The sequence below is a fragment of the Elephantulus edwardii genome, unplaced genomic scaffold (assembly GCF_000299155.1).
Source record: "Elephantulus edwardii isolate Elephantulus edwardi_28Jun2011 unplaced genomic scaffold, EleEdw1.0 scaffold00147, whole genome shotgun sequence".
Lineage (NCBI taxonomy): Eukaryota > Metazoa > Chordata > Mammalia > Macroscelidea > Macroscelididae > Elephantulus > Elephantulus edwardii.
Window position 1 is genome coordinate 7,742,483 of NW_006399897.1, and position 18,080 is coordinate 7,760,562.

The 18,080-nt window shown below is 37.3% G+C and overlaps 1 protein-coding gene across 1 annotated transcript in view; it reads left to right on the forward strand.

Annotated features, from left to right (window-relative positions):
* The first annotated feature begins 17,041 nt into the window (after positions 1-17,041).
* The window catches only part of MYO16 (myosin XVI), a 951,959-nt gene continuing 950,920 nt past the window's right edge, over positions 17,042-18,080 (forward strand). Inside the window, exon 1 of the mRNA XM_006894620.1 lies at positions 17,042-17,099. The gene's annotated coding sequence lies outside the window, so the exon portion shown is untranslated. The remainder of the gene's footprint in view (positions 17,100-18,080) is intronic.

Consider the following 18,080-nt stretch of genomic DNA (forward strand, 5'->3'; position numbering starts at 1 on the left):
AACAGGGTGGCTCCTTGGAGGCAAGGATTCTGAGGCTCCGTCTAACATACTTTGTACATGTTGTAAGGAGGGACCTGTCTTTGGAGAGGGACATCATGCTTGGTAGGATGGAGGGACAGTGCAGGAGAGGAAGGCCCTCTATGAGGTGGATTGATTCAGTGACTAGGGTAATCAGGATGGGTGTATTGGAGATGGTGCAATTGGCACAGGACAGAGCAGAGTTTAGGGCTATTGTACATAGGGTCGCTATGAGTCACAAGTGACTTGACGGCACATAACAACAACAACAACGTCTGTTGGTCTACAAGGTAGCCATTTATGTTGGGCAAGTCACCTGTGAGGGACCTCTCTAGAATGCTTGGGAACAATGATGTAAATTGGAAGACTGAAGTGCTCCTGACTCAGATCATAGTCTTCTCAGTCACCTGCTATGCATCAGAGAACTGGACAATGATTAAGGATGACAAAAGAAGAGTCACTGCCTTTGAGTTGTGGTGCTGGAGAAGAGTATTAAATATCATGGACTGCCCAAAGAAAAAAAGAGATATATCTTGGAAAAAATGTAGCCAGAGAGCTCCTTGGAAGCAAAGATAGTGAAACTTCATCTTTTATACTCTGGATATGTAGCTAGATGAGGTTATTTATTCCGTGAAAAGGGATATCATACTTGGAAAGATAGAGTGTCAGTGAAGAAAAGGAAGACTCTCAATGAGATGACACAGTCAATGACTTCAGCAATGGGTTCTAGTGTGTCAGAGATGATGAGGAAGGCACCGGATAGGGGAGGGTTTAATTTGGCTGTTTATAGGATTTCTATGAGTCATATTCAACTCAACAACACCCAACGACAACGATGACAACAACAGAGCACAGTTCTAAGGGAGATGTGGTGACATAGTGGTAAGGAGTTGTTCTGCCACCCTAAAGGTGTGCTGTTCCAAACCACCGCTGCTCCACATGGGGAAGATGGGAATTTTTCCTTCTGTGCAATTTCCTCCCTCTGGAAAGCCACTGAAGGGTCCACGATGAGTCAGTTCCAACTCAACGATACAGAGCAACCACAAAAGCACAATTCTACTCTGCCACACGTGAGGATGCCAGGAATCCCAGTGGACTAAAGAACTTATTTCCTGCCCAGTCTCTCATAGGAGCAAGGTCAACATTTCATAATTTCATGTATACCAAATCCTTAGTATAGTAACTTTAGGCTGTTAATGTTTTAGAGGGAAGTAGAGAAATTGAAAAAGATAATGCTTCATGTAAATTATAACTTTTAAAAGACAGTTCATAAATATATGCTAGTATATAGTACAGTCGGAGAGAGCTATGTTGACCTAGTGGACAGAAAGTTATACTACTAAGCCCAAGGTGGGTGATTTTAATCTGAGGCCCTCAGGCCTGGTTCAAATTGTTTTCCTGTCAAACATTCTTCTAGGTGATATAGCACTGGTCTGTGCATTGCTGTACATAGTTGCTGTGATGTTGAACACTAGAACTCTGATGTGCCAAATGTGATAATGGTTACTCATGGTGGACAGTGTTGGCTGGAGCTTCCCGATAAAACAAGCCTGGAAGCAGGAGTGGCATCCACTTCCTAAATGGCTTGCCTCTGGAAACTATGAACCGTGCTCAGGCCTTTCTTTCATAGGGTCGCTATGTGTCATCTATGACTTAACGGCACCTAATAACAACAAAAACACACAGTATCACTGAATCATGGTGATAACAGTGTTAAAACAACCAAAAGATGTGAAGAAAGAAACTGTTTAGAGTCCAGCTTTTTTCCATAATCAAAAGCCCTCTGGCATTGATTAGAAGTAGATTGACCAAGGGGATATTTATTTCATTAAAATTTTTCATATTCTGGTTGAATGCAAGAGTATTTTTATTGCTAATACAATGCTAACATAGTAAATCATGTTGCTTTAAAAAAGGCATATGAATCTGTTAGAGTGTGGGAATTATCGAATGATATCACTAACATCACACTCATGGAAAAGCCTGCAGAAGATTATCCAAAAGTGATGAGCAGAATTTCACTGAGTAATACCAGAAATGCAAACTGGATTTAGAAGAGGCCATGGCACTAGGGACATCATTGCCAATGTTAGATGGATCTTGGCTGAATGAAGAGAATACCAGAAGAATGTCTATCTATGTTTTATTGATTATACAAATGTATTTGACTGTGTGGATCACAACAAATTGTGGCTGTGAGAAAAATGGGAATTCCAGAACACCTGATTGTGCTAATCCAAAACCCATACCTGGACCAGGAGAGAGTTGTTAAAATAGAGCAAGGAAATACTTTATGGTTCAAAATCAGAAAGGAATGCATCAGGAATTTGTCCCGTTTCCATACTTTTTCAATCTATATGCAGAACAGATCTCTTCTAGAGGCTGGACTGTATGAGGCACCAGCATTGGAGTAAGGCTCATTAACAACTTGTGCTATATAGATTACATAACATTGCCTGCTGTAATTGAGGAGGGCCTGAAGCATTTTCACAGAGGGTCAAGGACTGTAGTCTGCAACATGGATTGAAGCTCAACATCAAGAAAATAAAGATTCTCACCACTAGACCAATAGACAGCATCATGATAGCTGGAGAATAAATTGAGAATGTTAACAATTTCAACTTGCTTGGTTCCACAAGCAATACTCTTGGTACTAGCATGACTTTGTATTGGCAATACAATTCCTTACCACTTGGCCAAAAGCAAAGACTACCAGAAGAATGTCTGTCTGTGTTTCATGAACTATACCAAGGCATTAGACTGTGTGGATTACAAAACTTGTGGTTAACCTTTGGAAGAATGGGAATTCTGAACATCTGATTGTGCTCATGCAAAACCTATACTTAAATTAGGAAGCAATCCTCGGGCCTCAGCAGGTAAACACTGCAAGGTTCAAAATTGAGAAAAGAGCGTGTCCTGTCTTCCTGTTTTTTTTCAGTCTGTGTGCAGAACAGATAATTTGGGAGGATCAACTTTATGAGGGAGAATGTGGTATCAACAACCTCCAATATAAAGATAACACAACTTTGCTTGCTGAAACTGAGAAAAACCTTAAATGTTTGCTGCATAAGATGAAGGACTGTTGTAATCAGTATGGATTTAAGGTCAATATCAAGGAGACAAAGATTCTCACCACTTGGCCAGTTGGAAGCACCATGATGGATGAAGAAGAGATTGAGGCTGTTAACAATTTCAGTTTGCTTGGTTCCACAATCAGCTCTCTTGGCACCAGTAATCAGGAAATCAAAAGTTGAATTGAATTAGGCAAGTCTGCTGTCAGGGACCTCTCCAAAGTTTTAAAGAGTAATGATGTCTGTCTAAGGTCTAAGGTGTACCTGATCAGCCCCAGTCTTTGCAATTACTTGTTATGTATTAGAGAGCTGGACAATGACTAAGGATGACAGAAGAAGAATTGATGCCTTTGAGTTGTGGTTCTGCAGAAGAGTATTGGACATACCATGGATTGCCAAGAAAACAAACAGATTTGTCTTTGAGAGGGTGAAACCAAATTTCTCCTTGGGCACAAGGATTTTGAAGCTCTTTCTCACATACTTTGGAAACATGTCTAGGAGTGACCAGTCCTTGGGGGAGGACATCATGCTTGGAAGAGTGAATGGACAGTGCAGGAAAGGAAGATCCCAGATGAGATGGATTGACACAGTAACTGGGATAATAGAGGTAGGTGTGAGGGAGTCCGTGAGATGGTTCAGGGTAGAGCAGGGTGCAGAGCTATTGCACATAGGGACTCTATGTGTCACAGGTGACTCAATGGCACATAACAACAAAAACAAGCTGCCATAACTCCACTCCATGGCTTGGATCAGATGTATCTTACTCTTTATACTGACATCATAGGTGATCTAACAGTATTGAGGAAGAGAAATGTGTATTACTTGTTTATTAATGTGTGTTAATTGTAAGACTTTACCAGGGATTTTTTGTATCTCAAATAAAATTTTTAACAATTTTTCCTGCATAAGTGAGGATTTGAATGGGTTTGAAGTAGACAGACTAAAGATAATGAATGCCATTATACGGTAATTATAAACAGTTTAAATAATCACTTTTCCATTTCTACTGTAAGTGAGAAGAGGTTCCAAATTATTTCTGTTCACTTAGGTCCTGTGGAGGCGTACTGATGTGGGAGCAAGTTATCTGTTATGCTGCTAACCGTTTGAATCCGAAAGTTTTTGAAATGGCATTACGAATAGATGAAGACTAACTGAATACTGAGAAATGAGTTAGGACCGGCCAAAAAAATATGTGAATGTATAGACAAAGGTGAGGGACAGTGGGTATAAGTGACTTCTCCTACAGGACGAAGGCAGAAATACATAGCTATGCAATGTTACTGAGCATGTAGTTTTTGTAAACATTGTAGACATTTCTTTTTTCCTAAATCTAGTGGACTACTAGTAAGAAGCAGTGCTGCAATCCCAGAGGCAAGCAGTTTGAATCTACCAGCTTCTCCACATAAGAAGGATGGGCAATATCTTCCTGTATGATTAATTGCCTCTATAAAACCCATTGTAGGGTGAGGATTGGGTCAGTTCCAACTTTATGCCATAAGAAAACAGCAACAACATCTGTCAAGGATCTCTTTAAAATGCTTAAGAGCAAAGATTTTATTTTTAAAGTGAACTTGGACAAGCCGTGATCTTTTCAGTCACCTCGCATGCCTGTGAATACTGGACAATGAATAGGGAAGACTGAAGTCTAATTTACGTCCTTGTGTTGGGGTGTTTGTAAAGATTATTTAATACACTGGACTACTAAAAGAGCAAATACCATGGAGAAAGGATACAACTTTTGATGCAAATCTTTCTTAATTTAAACTACGCTTTAAAATTTCCTTCGCTTTGTTTGCAAACAACAGCCTCTTGTTCTAAGTATAGGGCTTTTTCTCACGACCACAGTTAAGTGTTCTGAGATTTTTATTCTTCCCAATGTTGTTATTAACCATAGATCAGTAGCACTGTATATGGTATTAACTAGTGGAAAATGGTGAAAATATTCCCTTTTTGGGTGAAATATCAAGGTAATATACCTGTTTACCCTGTATAAGATTAAGTGTACAAACCATTTAGAAAAATATAAAATTTTAATATTATGAAAATCTCTAACATTGATATTTAAGGGTAGATAAATACTTTTATTAATTTATAAGTAAATTTGTAAGCAATTCATATGTAAATGTTGGACAAGTAATACATTTATTATCTTAAAAATATTTGAAGATTTCTAAAATTACAGTGTGCATTTTGAGTGTTATATTTTAAATAAAATTATGGGCATAGTGGTGATTATATTTTTTCTTGTTCATATTTGGAAATATAAGTAGGGTTTTTCTTTTGTACACTTTTATTTATACTCTGTATTACAGAAGATATTCGGGATGTAATATGAGAACAACTTTTTGGAACACATCTATAAATCATCCTAGTGTGGGAAAAGGACTCATGCATCAAGTTGACAGGGCTGATAGCATTATTCAGTAGGAATTCCTGTGTTCAGAGGTGAAGGGTTCCATAAAAGTTTCTTTAGTCAGAAATACTTCTCTGATATGTGATTACGGTACTCTTTTGGTCTACTGCAAGGTAAACGTTTAGTCAATTCAGCTTTGATTCTCATCTTTCAGAGTTTGAATGCCATAAACATGTGTGGTGAGCAAAAAATATCACAGTCTAGCTAATGTTAATAGCTAGGATAAAAGATATTTTACTTTTGCATATTATTTACCAAAAAAATTTTATTTTGCTGTAAATAAAATTACACCATGTATCATTTCATTCACATGAACCAATATAGAAGACATTTGAGTTAACAGAAATGAATTATTTACCAAAGTTACATATATTCTTATATAACATAATAGAATGTGGAAATGGATTGATTTATTTACTTTTGAATTTTTAGCTCAAAAGACAATTTTGAATTCTATCCTGAACTGCAATGTTGTGATAGGATAGTCTCTATATGTGTACAAGAAGGACCTGATAATATGAGTTTTATTCAAATCCATACCCCATCAACTAAGTCAAAGAGGAGGAAATTGAAGATTTCTATCATATTTTACAGTATGAAATTGACTAAAATACAATCAAGATGTGTTTCTGATATCATATACCATATGTAAACAAAATACTGCTGAAGATCATTTTTAAAAATGGCTAAAACCGTACTTAAAGAATTGCCAGACATTCAAGTAAGATTTTGAACAGGTCATGGCACCAGGGATATCATTGCTGATGTCAGATGGATTCTGACAAAAATCAGAGAATACCAGAAGCATGTCTATTTATGCTTTATTGACTATTCAAAGACATTTAACTGTGTGGATCTTAACAATTTATTTCTAACATCACGAACAATGGGAATCCCAGAACACATAACGGTGCTTGTGTGAAACCTATACCTAAACCAAGAGACTATTGTGTGAACAGAACAAGGGAACACTTCATGATTTACAAATAAGAAAGCACAGATGAGGAGAATGGCTGTCTAAAGGGAAAGTATGATTGGGCATTATATATGTGACCATTGACAAAATGCTGCTTTACAAAGTAGACTCTTAAAGGAGACGGAATGGAAGGAAAGAAAAATGTGCAACAATGACTGATTGAAAATCTAGCGTTCCTGTAAACTTTAGTTAAAATCACAATTAAAAAAATAAAAAAGAAAGAAACTAAGAAAGGTGTATGTTAGGGTTGTATTCTCTCTCCAAACGTATTTGATCTGTATGCTGCGCAAATTTTTCAAGAAGCTGGACTCTATGATAAAGAATGTGACATCAGGATAGAAGGAAGACTTATCAATAATCTTTATCAAGCAGATGGCATAACCTTGCTTGCTGAAAGTGAGAATTTGAAGCTCTAGCTGCAGAAGGTAAAACACTGCAGCCTTTAATATGGATTGTTTCTCAAAGTCAAGAAAACAAGTCTTTGTCACTGAACTGATAGACAATATCATGATAGGTGGAGAAAAGATCGAAAAGGTCAATGACTTCATTTTACTTGAATCCACAATCAATATATTTGCTACTAGCAGTCAGGAGTTCAGGAGATGCACTGCATTGGAATAGTCTGAAGAAATTGATGAATAACTGTATGTTCAACTGTATATGTTTTCATCAAATTAAAAAGAAAGTGATTATTACATTCAAGAAAATCCTATAAAGTAGTTCTAATATATAGCACACGGGATCATCATGAGTTAAGATTGATGTAATTTTAAAGACTAAAGTCCACCTGATTCAAGCTTTGGTCCTTCTAATCACTTGCAAATACATCTGAGTGCTAGACAATGAATAAAGATGACAGAAGGATCAATGCCTTTTGAGTTGTGGTATTTGAGAAGAGTGATGAGTATGCATCCCATGAACTACCAAAAATTCAAACAGGTATGTCTTAGAGAAAGTGCAGCCAGAGTGCTTTTTATAGACAAGGATCAGGAAATTTCATCCCACATACTTTGGGCATGTTGTTAGGAGGGCTATTCCTTGGAAAATGGACATGATGCTTGGAAAAGAGGATGGTCATCAAAGGAAAGGGAGACTTTCAATAAAGATAGATTGACACAATGAAAGAAGCAAAGGGGTTCAAGTTTGTCAGAGGAGAATGAAGCAGGATAGGACAAGGCTGTTTATAGGATCAGTAGGCATTCATGCTCAACCTGAAATCTCTTATCAACAATAATTATTTTCATTGATATACTGTTTATTTTCCTCTGTATTATACCAATATTTCCTTAGGTACTTACATTATTGGAGTCTCTCTACACTCTGGAAGTGAGCCTGCTAAGCAGGTGGGATGGCTGGCATCTCCATGGCGACTCCTCTTGGTTGCAGTCAGGCAAGGGAATTTTCTGGGGTCTTTTGAGTTGTGTGTTACTATCCTTTTCAAAGGCGAATGGGCAGCCCTGATCCTTAGAGTAAGGGTAAGTAAGGGTGGAGTAGAGCCCCAGGAGCCTGCTCTAGGCCCTAGCTTAAAATTCTATGGCCCTACGGCCCTCAGGCCAGCCTTTAATTATTTTTGGTGAAACGTTCTACCAGGTTGTGTAAGCCTGGTGTGTCCACTTGCTGTACAGAGGTAACTCATGGTTGCTGTGAAGCTGAACACTGTGACACTGATGAGTCAAGTGGTTACCCATGGTGGACAGTGTTTTGTGAAGCTCCCTGATTAAAACAAGCTTGGAAGCAGGAGTGGCATCTACTTCCACAAGAGCTTGGCTCTGGAAACTCTATGAATATGGAGAAAGTTATGTAGGAGGTGTCCAGGACTTTCGTTCATAGGGTCACTCTGAGTTACCTGTGACTCGACAGCACTTAACAACAACACAACTTACGTTATGACATATTGTGATAAACACATTAAAATGAATTGTAACTTTCATTTTCTGAAGCTGTTTAGCCAGTAATTACTGTAATAAAAAGAAAATATACTATAACTTGGAAAAGCCAGAACCTATATAAGGTAGAATATTTTCAGGAAAGGAAAACTAATATTTCCCAAACATTGAAAGATATAGAAAAATTATATAAGATTATAGTTGTAAAAAGGAGCTATGGTGGCATACTCTGAAGCATGTAGTGCTTTGAACCAAAGTATTTTGAGTTTCCAGTGATTTAGATCCACTGTTGACTCAGCAGGAGAAAGATGGACAGTACTGCCCATTAAGATTTACATCCTCAGAAATTCAATGGCAGACTGTTCTGAGTGGGAACAGAACTCAATGGCAATGAATGGAATTACTTCAGAAGCTTTTAAAGAACAGTGACACTCTATACTCCTTGGAGACAAGGAAACTTTGTATCACAAATGTTGGACATGTTATTTGGAGGTTACAGTTTTTGGAAAAGGGCACTAAACTTTGGAAAGGTGGATGGTCAGTAAAAGAGAAAGATCCTCATTCAGGTGGGTTGACACAGTGACTGCAACAATGGACCCAAGTATATCAGAGATGATAAGTATGGCACAGAATAGAGTAGCGTGCAGATCCATTGCTCATAGGGTCACTATTAAATGTAGTCAGCTCAGCACCTAACAACAACAACAACTATTTTAATGAGTTTAAGCTCAACATTAATAAAATTTTAAATATTTACCATGTGATTCCAATGTGCAGCTGTTGTGGAGACCTCTTGACTAAGTAGATCCCAAATTGTTATGCATCATAATTACTTGTTGAATCTATTAAACAGATTCACTCATTCACTCTTTACAGTCAAGTCTGAATGAACTAATAGCAGACTCTTCAAACTCTTCAATGGGTTTTCAGAGGCTATTGATGTCATGGGAGGAGATCGCTCATCTGTCCCTCTGGAGCTGCTGGTGAATTTAAACTGCAGAAAGGTTCCACCTTTGGCTTAGCAATGAAACTCCTAAAAGACTATACCACCAGACCTTCATTATGATTAAACAACAAAAAGTGAATTCCTACATTCCTACTATAGTCATAACTAAATCTCTAGGTGTGCGATAGGCCAGTGGTTTTTATTAGCTCTTCAGGATTTTGCAGTTCAAGGACCAGCAGAACCAGCTTTGTTTGAGAGCTTGTTGGAAAAGCTTTGGTAGGTCATGCTTCAGAACTGCTGAAGCCAAAAATCCACAAGATCTCATGGTATGGTTGTGAATATCAGCCTTTCAGGAGTCGAGTCTTTTTAAGAGACAATGAGACACAACAAATATGAGCTTTTCTGTTGTAAGCTATGAAAATTGTTTCTAAGGAAGAGTCAGAATTTCTGTCTTCCAATAAATGCAATTTGTTTTTAATAATGTAAATTCCTCTTAAACATAAAAGAACCTATTTTCAGCATATTCCGAGGATTCCTTTGGACATAGAGTTGAAAGTAAGTTCAAGAGAAAACCGTGTCTCATTGTTTATTTGTAAATATCTAGCTTTCAGGTTTATAAACAGTTAATATCTTGGTTCTTTTAATTTGGGTTCCAGGCTGGGTTCCCTTCCCCCCTAATTCTTTCATTTTTAGGTAGTAGTCAATGGTTTTTCTTAATAAATGGAAGAAAACGTAACAATGAAAACTAATTTCATGGCTTATCTTTTCCAATAGTACTGGAAAAAAAATCTAGGTGAAAAAATGAGTACATGGATACAGGATTTACTGTCATTGGGCCTAGATTTTATGTTAACTTTTCTCTCTCTTTTACTACTTTTCCCTTTCACTGGGAAAATGACCTACTTTGAAGTTTCAAATAAAAAAAAACTAAACAGGCTTTTATTTGGCTCTTGATTCTGTCTTTTTCTAGCAAATTTGGAAAAGATCCTGACTGGGAGTCTAACATGACTGAGTGTAGAGAATAAAAGAAAGCTTATCCTGTCTTCTAACTTTAGTGGTATAGTCAATGGAACTTTTCTGGTTTGAAGGAAAACAACCAGCTTGCCAATATTTGCACTCTATGAATAGATATATTCGAGTGGAAAAAAGGACGTTTATCCAGTGTCTTTATGGGAAGATATTATATGTGTCTGTATGAATATATATGTGTATTTAGTTATATTTAATGTACCATGGCTACCTAAAATTCATGGCCGTCTCTCTCTCTCTGTCACTACCAACATCTGGTGATTCTTCCAAAATATGAGAGGAACATGTTGTCTTTCAATATGGAAATAAGTTGTTCTAATAATAAAAGGATAATTTAATATTATTGTTTTTCTTAGAACTGGTAGTTCCATTTTCCAATAACTAATTTTTAAATGAACAATACATAAATATATATACTGCTGCTTAAATGTATTTGACAATACCTCTGTTAATAGTTCCCTTGAGGGTTGAAGGAAATAAAAAGGTACTATCTTTTGCCTACAGCATAAAGAAATTTACACTAAAGATCATAATTTTAATGTTCTTTAAGAATGCTCTATTTTATCTTATGAATAAATGAAGGCAAATCCACTTGAGGATAAATAGATTGACAATGCCTCTTTGTTAGGAAAAATCTATTTGAGGATACTTAGTGTGAATATCACTGACTTATTCTGAGGATGTTAAAGGAGAAAAATCAGGGAAATATAGGCATATGTAGAGATTTACTTCAAAAGAATACCTCACACAGATTTCTAATCCATGGATTTGGTGGAACCTGGGGGACCTTGATTAATCATAAGGTCACAGGATATTTCAAAATAGATAGGTCAGGGAGCAGACGGAAGCTCATTGTTGCATCGCTCTGTCAGTCCTTCTCCTTGAGTCTCTTCTCTGACTTACCCACCATTCTCCAAAACATGATATCCTTTTCCAAGGTCTAGCCCTGCCTGGCAACATGCCCAAAGCATGTGAGACCAAGTCTTACTATCTTTTCTTCTAAGGAACACTTTGACTGCCCTTGCCCTTGCCCTTGATGCATACAAGACAGAGATGTTTGGTCCTTTGTACACAGTATATTCAGTACTCTTCACCAATACCACAATTTAAAGACCGTTATCTCTTCAGATTTTACACACACACACACACACACACACACACACATATACACCACATATATATATAATTTCATTTGTTTTACAATTCATAGATATTTCTTATAATCATTCATAAACATTTTATAACTTTAGTTGATTAATATAACTAATTAATTTAGTGTCTTATCATATCCTGGTTGTTTCTTCCCTATTTATTATTTTTTACTCTCATCTTTTTCCTTTCCCATTACTGTTATCCCTGCAAGATTGAGTCTCTTTGTAAACCTTTCCCTAGTTTTTTATAAAAATGATGCTATACCATAATTATGGTTTTTTTACTCACTTATGTCACACACTGTAATTATTTACAGAGTTATGCATGCATATTGTGTATTATTTCCTGAATTCTTGGTTGTTTATTTTTTTAATTATTATTATTTTTTTCCTTTTTGTGATGGACTATACTTCATTTTGAGAATGGACTGGATTCTTTAGTTATTTGCCTGTTGGTGATTACTTCAGTTGTTCATGACTTTGCTGTTGTAAATAATGCTGAAATAAACATAGGTGTAGGTTACATTAGTTAATGATGTTGTTCTTACATCTTGGCATATAATCATAGTAGTGTGATTGTTGCATCTTTGGGGTTTCTATTTCCAACTTTCTAAGGCAGCATCAAACTGATTTTCATAGTGGTTGCTCCATTTTATATTCCTAACAAAAGTGTATGAGATGTTCAATTTTTCTACACCTTCTCCAGCATTTGTTTGTTTCTTATTTTGTTGAATATCCTGTTGTTGTTGGGGTGAGATGGTACTTCATTATTGTTTTGGTTTGCACCTCTCTAACAGTTAATGATCTTGACTATTTCTTCATGTGTTTCTCGGCCATATAGATGTTTTCCTTGGTGAAATGTGTATTCCTGCCGTCTGTCCATTTTTATAATTTGCTCATTTTCTTTTTCTTGTCTAGGTGTTGAAATACTCTATACATTGTAGAGGTGAAGTCCTGACCAATATTTTTTCCCATTCTGTAGATTCTCATTTCACTTGTTTAGAGAAGTCTTCTCATGCACACATTGTTGTTGAGCACCATCGAGTGAGAACCAACCCATAGCTGACCTTCCGCCAGGTTTTTAGAGGCAGTTAATCTCATGGGAGGAGAGTGCTCATCCTTTTTCCGCAGAGCAGTTGGCCTCGAATGGCATGCCTTTGGGATTATGTTGCAACTTCTTGCCGCTAGGCCACCAGAGATCCCTTTTAATGCACATGAGGGTTTAAATTTTTAGTATGGTTTCAATCATCTAGTTTATCTTCTGTTGACTGTGAATTTTAATTGATATTTGATAAGTATAGTCTAGCTATGTCAATAATTATAGTTCAAAAATTTGCCCCATTATTGTATGACCTTGATCGTTTTAAGTTTTATTTCTAGGTCTTTGATCCATTTTTAGTTTTTGTATATGGTCTGAAGTACAGATTTTGTTTCTGTTTTCTGCAAATATATATATTTTTTTATTCAGTACTGTCTGATAAATATACTGTTCCAATTTAATGTATTTAATCTCATTGTCAAAGGTAAGTTGCCCATGAGTTGATGGATTTATCTCTGACTTTTCAATTCTATTTCATTGGTCTGTGCATCTCTCATTATACCAAGTTGGTTTGATTACTATGACAGTACAGCAGGCTTTAAGATCAAGAAATGCAAGACCTCCTACTTTGTGTTTTTCCTTTACTACAATTTTGTTTATTCAGGGTCCATGAGAATTTAGTGATTGAATTTTATATCTTTGAAAAAATATGATAGGAGCTGGATAAGGATTGTTGTCATTGTTATGTGCCATCGAGTTGCTTGTGACCCATAGCGATCTTAGGCAGGCTCTAATGCCTGCGCTATCCTGAGCCAGTCTCACTGGCTCTGATACTATATCAAACTATCTCATCCAGAGTATTCCTCCCCTGTGCTGTCCCTCCATTCTCAACATAATGTCCTTCTCCAAAGATCAGTCCCTCCTGGCCACATGCCCAAAGTATGTGAGACAGAACTTCAAAATCTAGCCTCCAAGGAGAAACTTGGTTTCACCCTCTCCAAGACAGACCAGTTTGTTTTCTTGGCAGTCCATGGTATGTTCAAGACTCTTCCCCAGCACCACAACTCAAAGGCACAATTCTTTTATTATCCTTAGACATTACCCAGCTTTATGATGCATAATAAATAATTGCAAAGACCATAGACTGAATCAGGCCCACTTTAGTCTCTAGACTTACATTGTTCATTCTTAGTATTCTGGAGCGGTCCCTGACAGTGTATTTACTTAATGCGATTCACTTTTGATTTCCTGACTTTTGGTGCCAAGAGTGTTGATTGTGGAACTGAGCAAACTGTAACTGTTAACAACCTCAATCTCTTCTCCATCTATCATGGTGCTAGCATTTTATTTGCAGATTGCTTTTGATGGTTGCTGAAGGAACTGATGCAACTGCAACATTGGGGTTGTCCAGTCTGACTTCTACTCACTACAAAAGGGAAATCATCTCCATCAATAATATTCATAGTCCCAAAGAAAGATCTGCTCAGTCAGAGATGCCACCATTCCATGCTCCTGTACCTCTTTCTACTTGGCATTCACATCTGATATTTGTTGTTGACTCATAGACTTTACTCACATTTGTGAGATTATTTTTTTAGGAAAATAAGTTGATGAGTGAAGGATGCAAAGAATATTATCCAATGCAAGCCCTGGTTTACTCTTTAAGTCACAGGACCAGGTTAACAAGGCACAATTCCCCAATTAGTGAAACTCTAGGTTCAGTTTAGCAGCACAAAAACTCCAAATTCCTCAGTTCTCTAGCAAGCATTGTCTCGACGCAGTTCTAAGTCAGATTTTTTTCTAATCATCCAGCCAGCAAAACCTATATATCTGTAGCCTTTATCTCTGAACAGTTAGAGATCAACTGATAAACTTCTCCTCTGGTTATACCTTGCCACAGTCTCTTCACAGCAGTGCCAAAGTCTCCTTACAATTTCTCCACCACTGTCACCACTGGGGGTACCTCATAGTGTGGTAAGCAGTCTCTCTTGTACTGATCCCACAACTGTTAATGACTTTCAAGACTGTGTCCACAGTTAAGATAGCTGGAGACCATGCCCCAAGGGGAGCTAACACCATGCTAGAAAACTAAATTTTTAAGGTTTCTAATACCCCAGTAGTAGTGCTGTTTATATAATGTTAAGTCTTCCAATCAATGAGCTTGGAATGTTTTTCCATTTATGTAGTTCTTTTTGGGTTTCCTGTAACTGTGGAAAATAAAATTCTCACCACTTGTAGTTCTGTTAAGTTTCTGTGTTTTTTAGACTTCTTTTCAATTCCTTCTGTATCTGTAGGCTCAATATATTCTTTACTTTGTATGTCCTTAAATGGGGTAAACTGTTTGTTTTCCTAGCAAATTACTGTTTGAACTCATTCACTAGTACAGTACTGCAGAAAAGTCCTGGTGCTCAGTCTTCTTCCAGTGGGATTTTAGAGACTCTAAATTACAAAGAAGGAGATTATATATCTTTATTACTCAGAACTACTGTGGGATTCAAACTGACATTGTAGGCACTAATTTTGGATGAAAAACACAACTCTATACAGATTATGTGACCTCCAAGTTGTTGTAGTTTTTGTTGTTAGGTTGCACTGAGTAGCACATGACTCTAGTGATTCTGCAAACAAGAGACCTGAACCCTGCCCTATATGCTGTGTCATCCTCTTCATCTCGGCCACCCTGGAGCCCATCGTTGCAGTCACTATGTCAATCCATTCTGTTAAGGGTCTTTCTCTTTTTTTCTCTCTTCCTGCCAAGCATGCTGTCTTTTACCAACAATAGGCCCCTCCTAACAATATAGCAAAAATATGAGACGCAGTTTCACCATCCTTCCCTCTAAGGAACATTCTGGGTGCACTGTCTAACTAGTAGTACATAAGATATTAATTGCTCTTCTCCAGGACCACAATTCAAGGCATTGATTTGTATCATCTTATTCACTGTCCAACTCTCATATGCACAAGGTGTGATTGAAAAGACCATAGCTTAGATAAGGTGAGCCTTAGTCTTTAAAATGACATACCTGATCCTCAGCACTTTGGAGAGGTCACTGCCTGCAGAGGTTCCTGGTGCAACATGTCTTTTGATTTCTTTCCTGCTAGTACCAAGATTGTTGATTGTGGGCCCAAGTAACATGATATCATTGACAATTTCTATTATTTCTCTGCCTATTATGATGTTGACTATTGGCCCAGTGGTGAGACTTTTGTTTTCCACAGTAGCTGCAACAGTGCAACCAAGCTTGTCTAGTAATTGGGCTCTTAGGATGACTCAAGAAATTGGGCAGTGTTTCATTCTGTGGCACATAATATAGCCATTAGTTTAACTGATTTGACAACACTAGCAACAATAATGACTTCTTCTTATTTTTTGTACCATTGGGTTGGAACCAACTCATACCTGACCCTAAAGAGTTATCAGAGACAGTTAATCTCTTGAGAGGAGATTGCTCATCCTTGTCCCAAAGAGCGACTGATGGATTTGAATTGCATTCCATCAAGATTTCAGTGTAGCTTCTTACCACGAGGCCACCAGATCTCCCTGGTGCTCTAAAAACAACTAAACTTCATTTACTCACTAAAAAAACCAACAAACAAACAAAAAACCAACCCAAAAACACAAAACCCAAACCTGAATCAAGTAATGGAGTCAAGTGAAAACATTCCACCTACAACATGAATAAAAAGAAGCTCAGCCCTGATTATGTGCTGTAGAGAGCCCAAGCCAGAAATGTCTCTTGAGTTTTTTTTTTTTAAAGTTCTATTAAAAAAGCTTTGAATATTATACAGGCTTACATTCCTAGGTGACTAAAATAATGCTGTTAAAGTGATGGCATTCCTTTAGTAGATGGCTAATCCTGGCTCTAATATCCTGAGTGGCTGCTCCCCAGCCAGCCTCCCAGGCTTTCTAATCACTTTGTGGTCAAATCTCCTCTCCACCTGCTGGGGAATGTTTTCACACAAAACAGGGATTTGGCCCTCAGCAGCCTTGGACTCCTCAAATAAATAAAGCTGCTGATTGTCACACCTCCTCTTCTCTCCGACCTCCTTCCTCCCCTCCCCAGTCGATTCTGTGTGGCATGACTTCCTTCCCAGTAAACTTGTAACTTTATGTACACTATTGATTTTGACGTTCATCACCCTGGCTTCTTTGAGTGTTTCCAGAGATAAAAAGTAGGACACAAGTCAGTTCTTAACACATAAAAGTCTTTCATTTTTTCTCCCTTACCTTGTGCAGCCTTAGAACTTTCCTTCTTGTTAATTAAGGATCTGAATTATAGTCACCAAAGAACAGTGGCCAACTGCTGTGCATCTGAAATTGGGGCTGTCTTTAGGTCAACCCGAATGTCTTTGTTTTCTTGAATGTCTTTATTTTTTTTATAAGCCAGTCTTTGACTTACAGGAATTGGCCTCCATCAGCTCTGTGTGCCTGGAAGAAGGAGGGGGAGATATGTGTCAGACATTCTCATTCTACTAGATCTGCATGCAGGAGATTTTCCTGAAAAAGCCAGAGGAGAGATTTCCAAAGGTTGTATTTTCCTTCTGGTTGGATCCTCTCATCCACTTTGTGGTAAGTGGGTCAGCTCTGGTTCTGTCTCCCTCTGAGAAAAGCAAAGAAAATACAGTCAGGAATTAACCCTGCACATCCCACAAGGGAGTTATCATTTCCCTGTTTTAATTTTAAAATAAATATATTTCAGTAGAAAACTTTCTTTTTGTTGTTGTTGACTTTTAGATATTTATGTTTGGCTTAGGTGTAGTCATTCTCTTGCTAATGTTGTTTCTGAGAAGAACATAGACAAATTGAATTCTGAAATGTGCTTATAAGTGAATAATAATAAAAAGCGGGCCAAAAGGATGATTTTCTAAGCTATGTTCTACAAAACTTATAGATAAATCCAAAGTTAAAATGATAATGAGAAATAGTTTCTTTTGTTATACTGAAGCTCATAAATATAATTTTAATGCCTCATCAACAACCTGTGTTATAATTGAGATACTTGGGAGTGAACCTAACTAGAGATACAAAAGACCTAAACAAAGGAAACTACAGAGCATTTCTGCAAGACACAATAAAAGACCTAAAGAAATGGAAAAATGTGCCCTGTTTATGGATAGGAAGACTCAATATTGTGAAAATGACCATCCTACCAAAAGCAATCTACATGTTCAAAGCAATCCAAATGCAGATACCAAATTCATTTTTCAAAGAGTTTGAAAGGGAAATGATAAAATTTATTTGGAGAGTCAAGAGATCTCAAATAAACAAAACCCTTCTGAGAAACAAAAATGAGGTTAGAGATTGACCTCAAAACCTACTACACAATAGTAATAACCAAAACAGCTTAGTACTGGTACAATGACAGGCACATCGACCAATGAAACAGAATTGAGAACCCAGAAATAGACCCAGATATCTATGTTCAACTGATACCCGACAAAGAAATCAAAGCTATCAAATGGGGAAATTATAACTTCTTCAACAAATGGTGCTGGCAAAACTGGGCTTCTACCTGCAGAAAGCTGAAACAGGATCCACATCTCACACCAT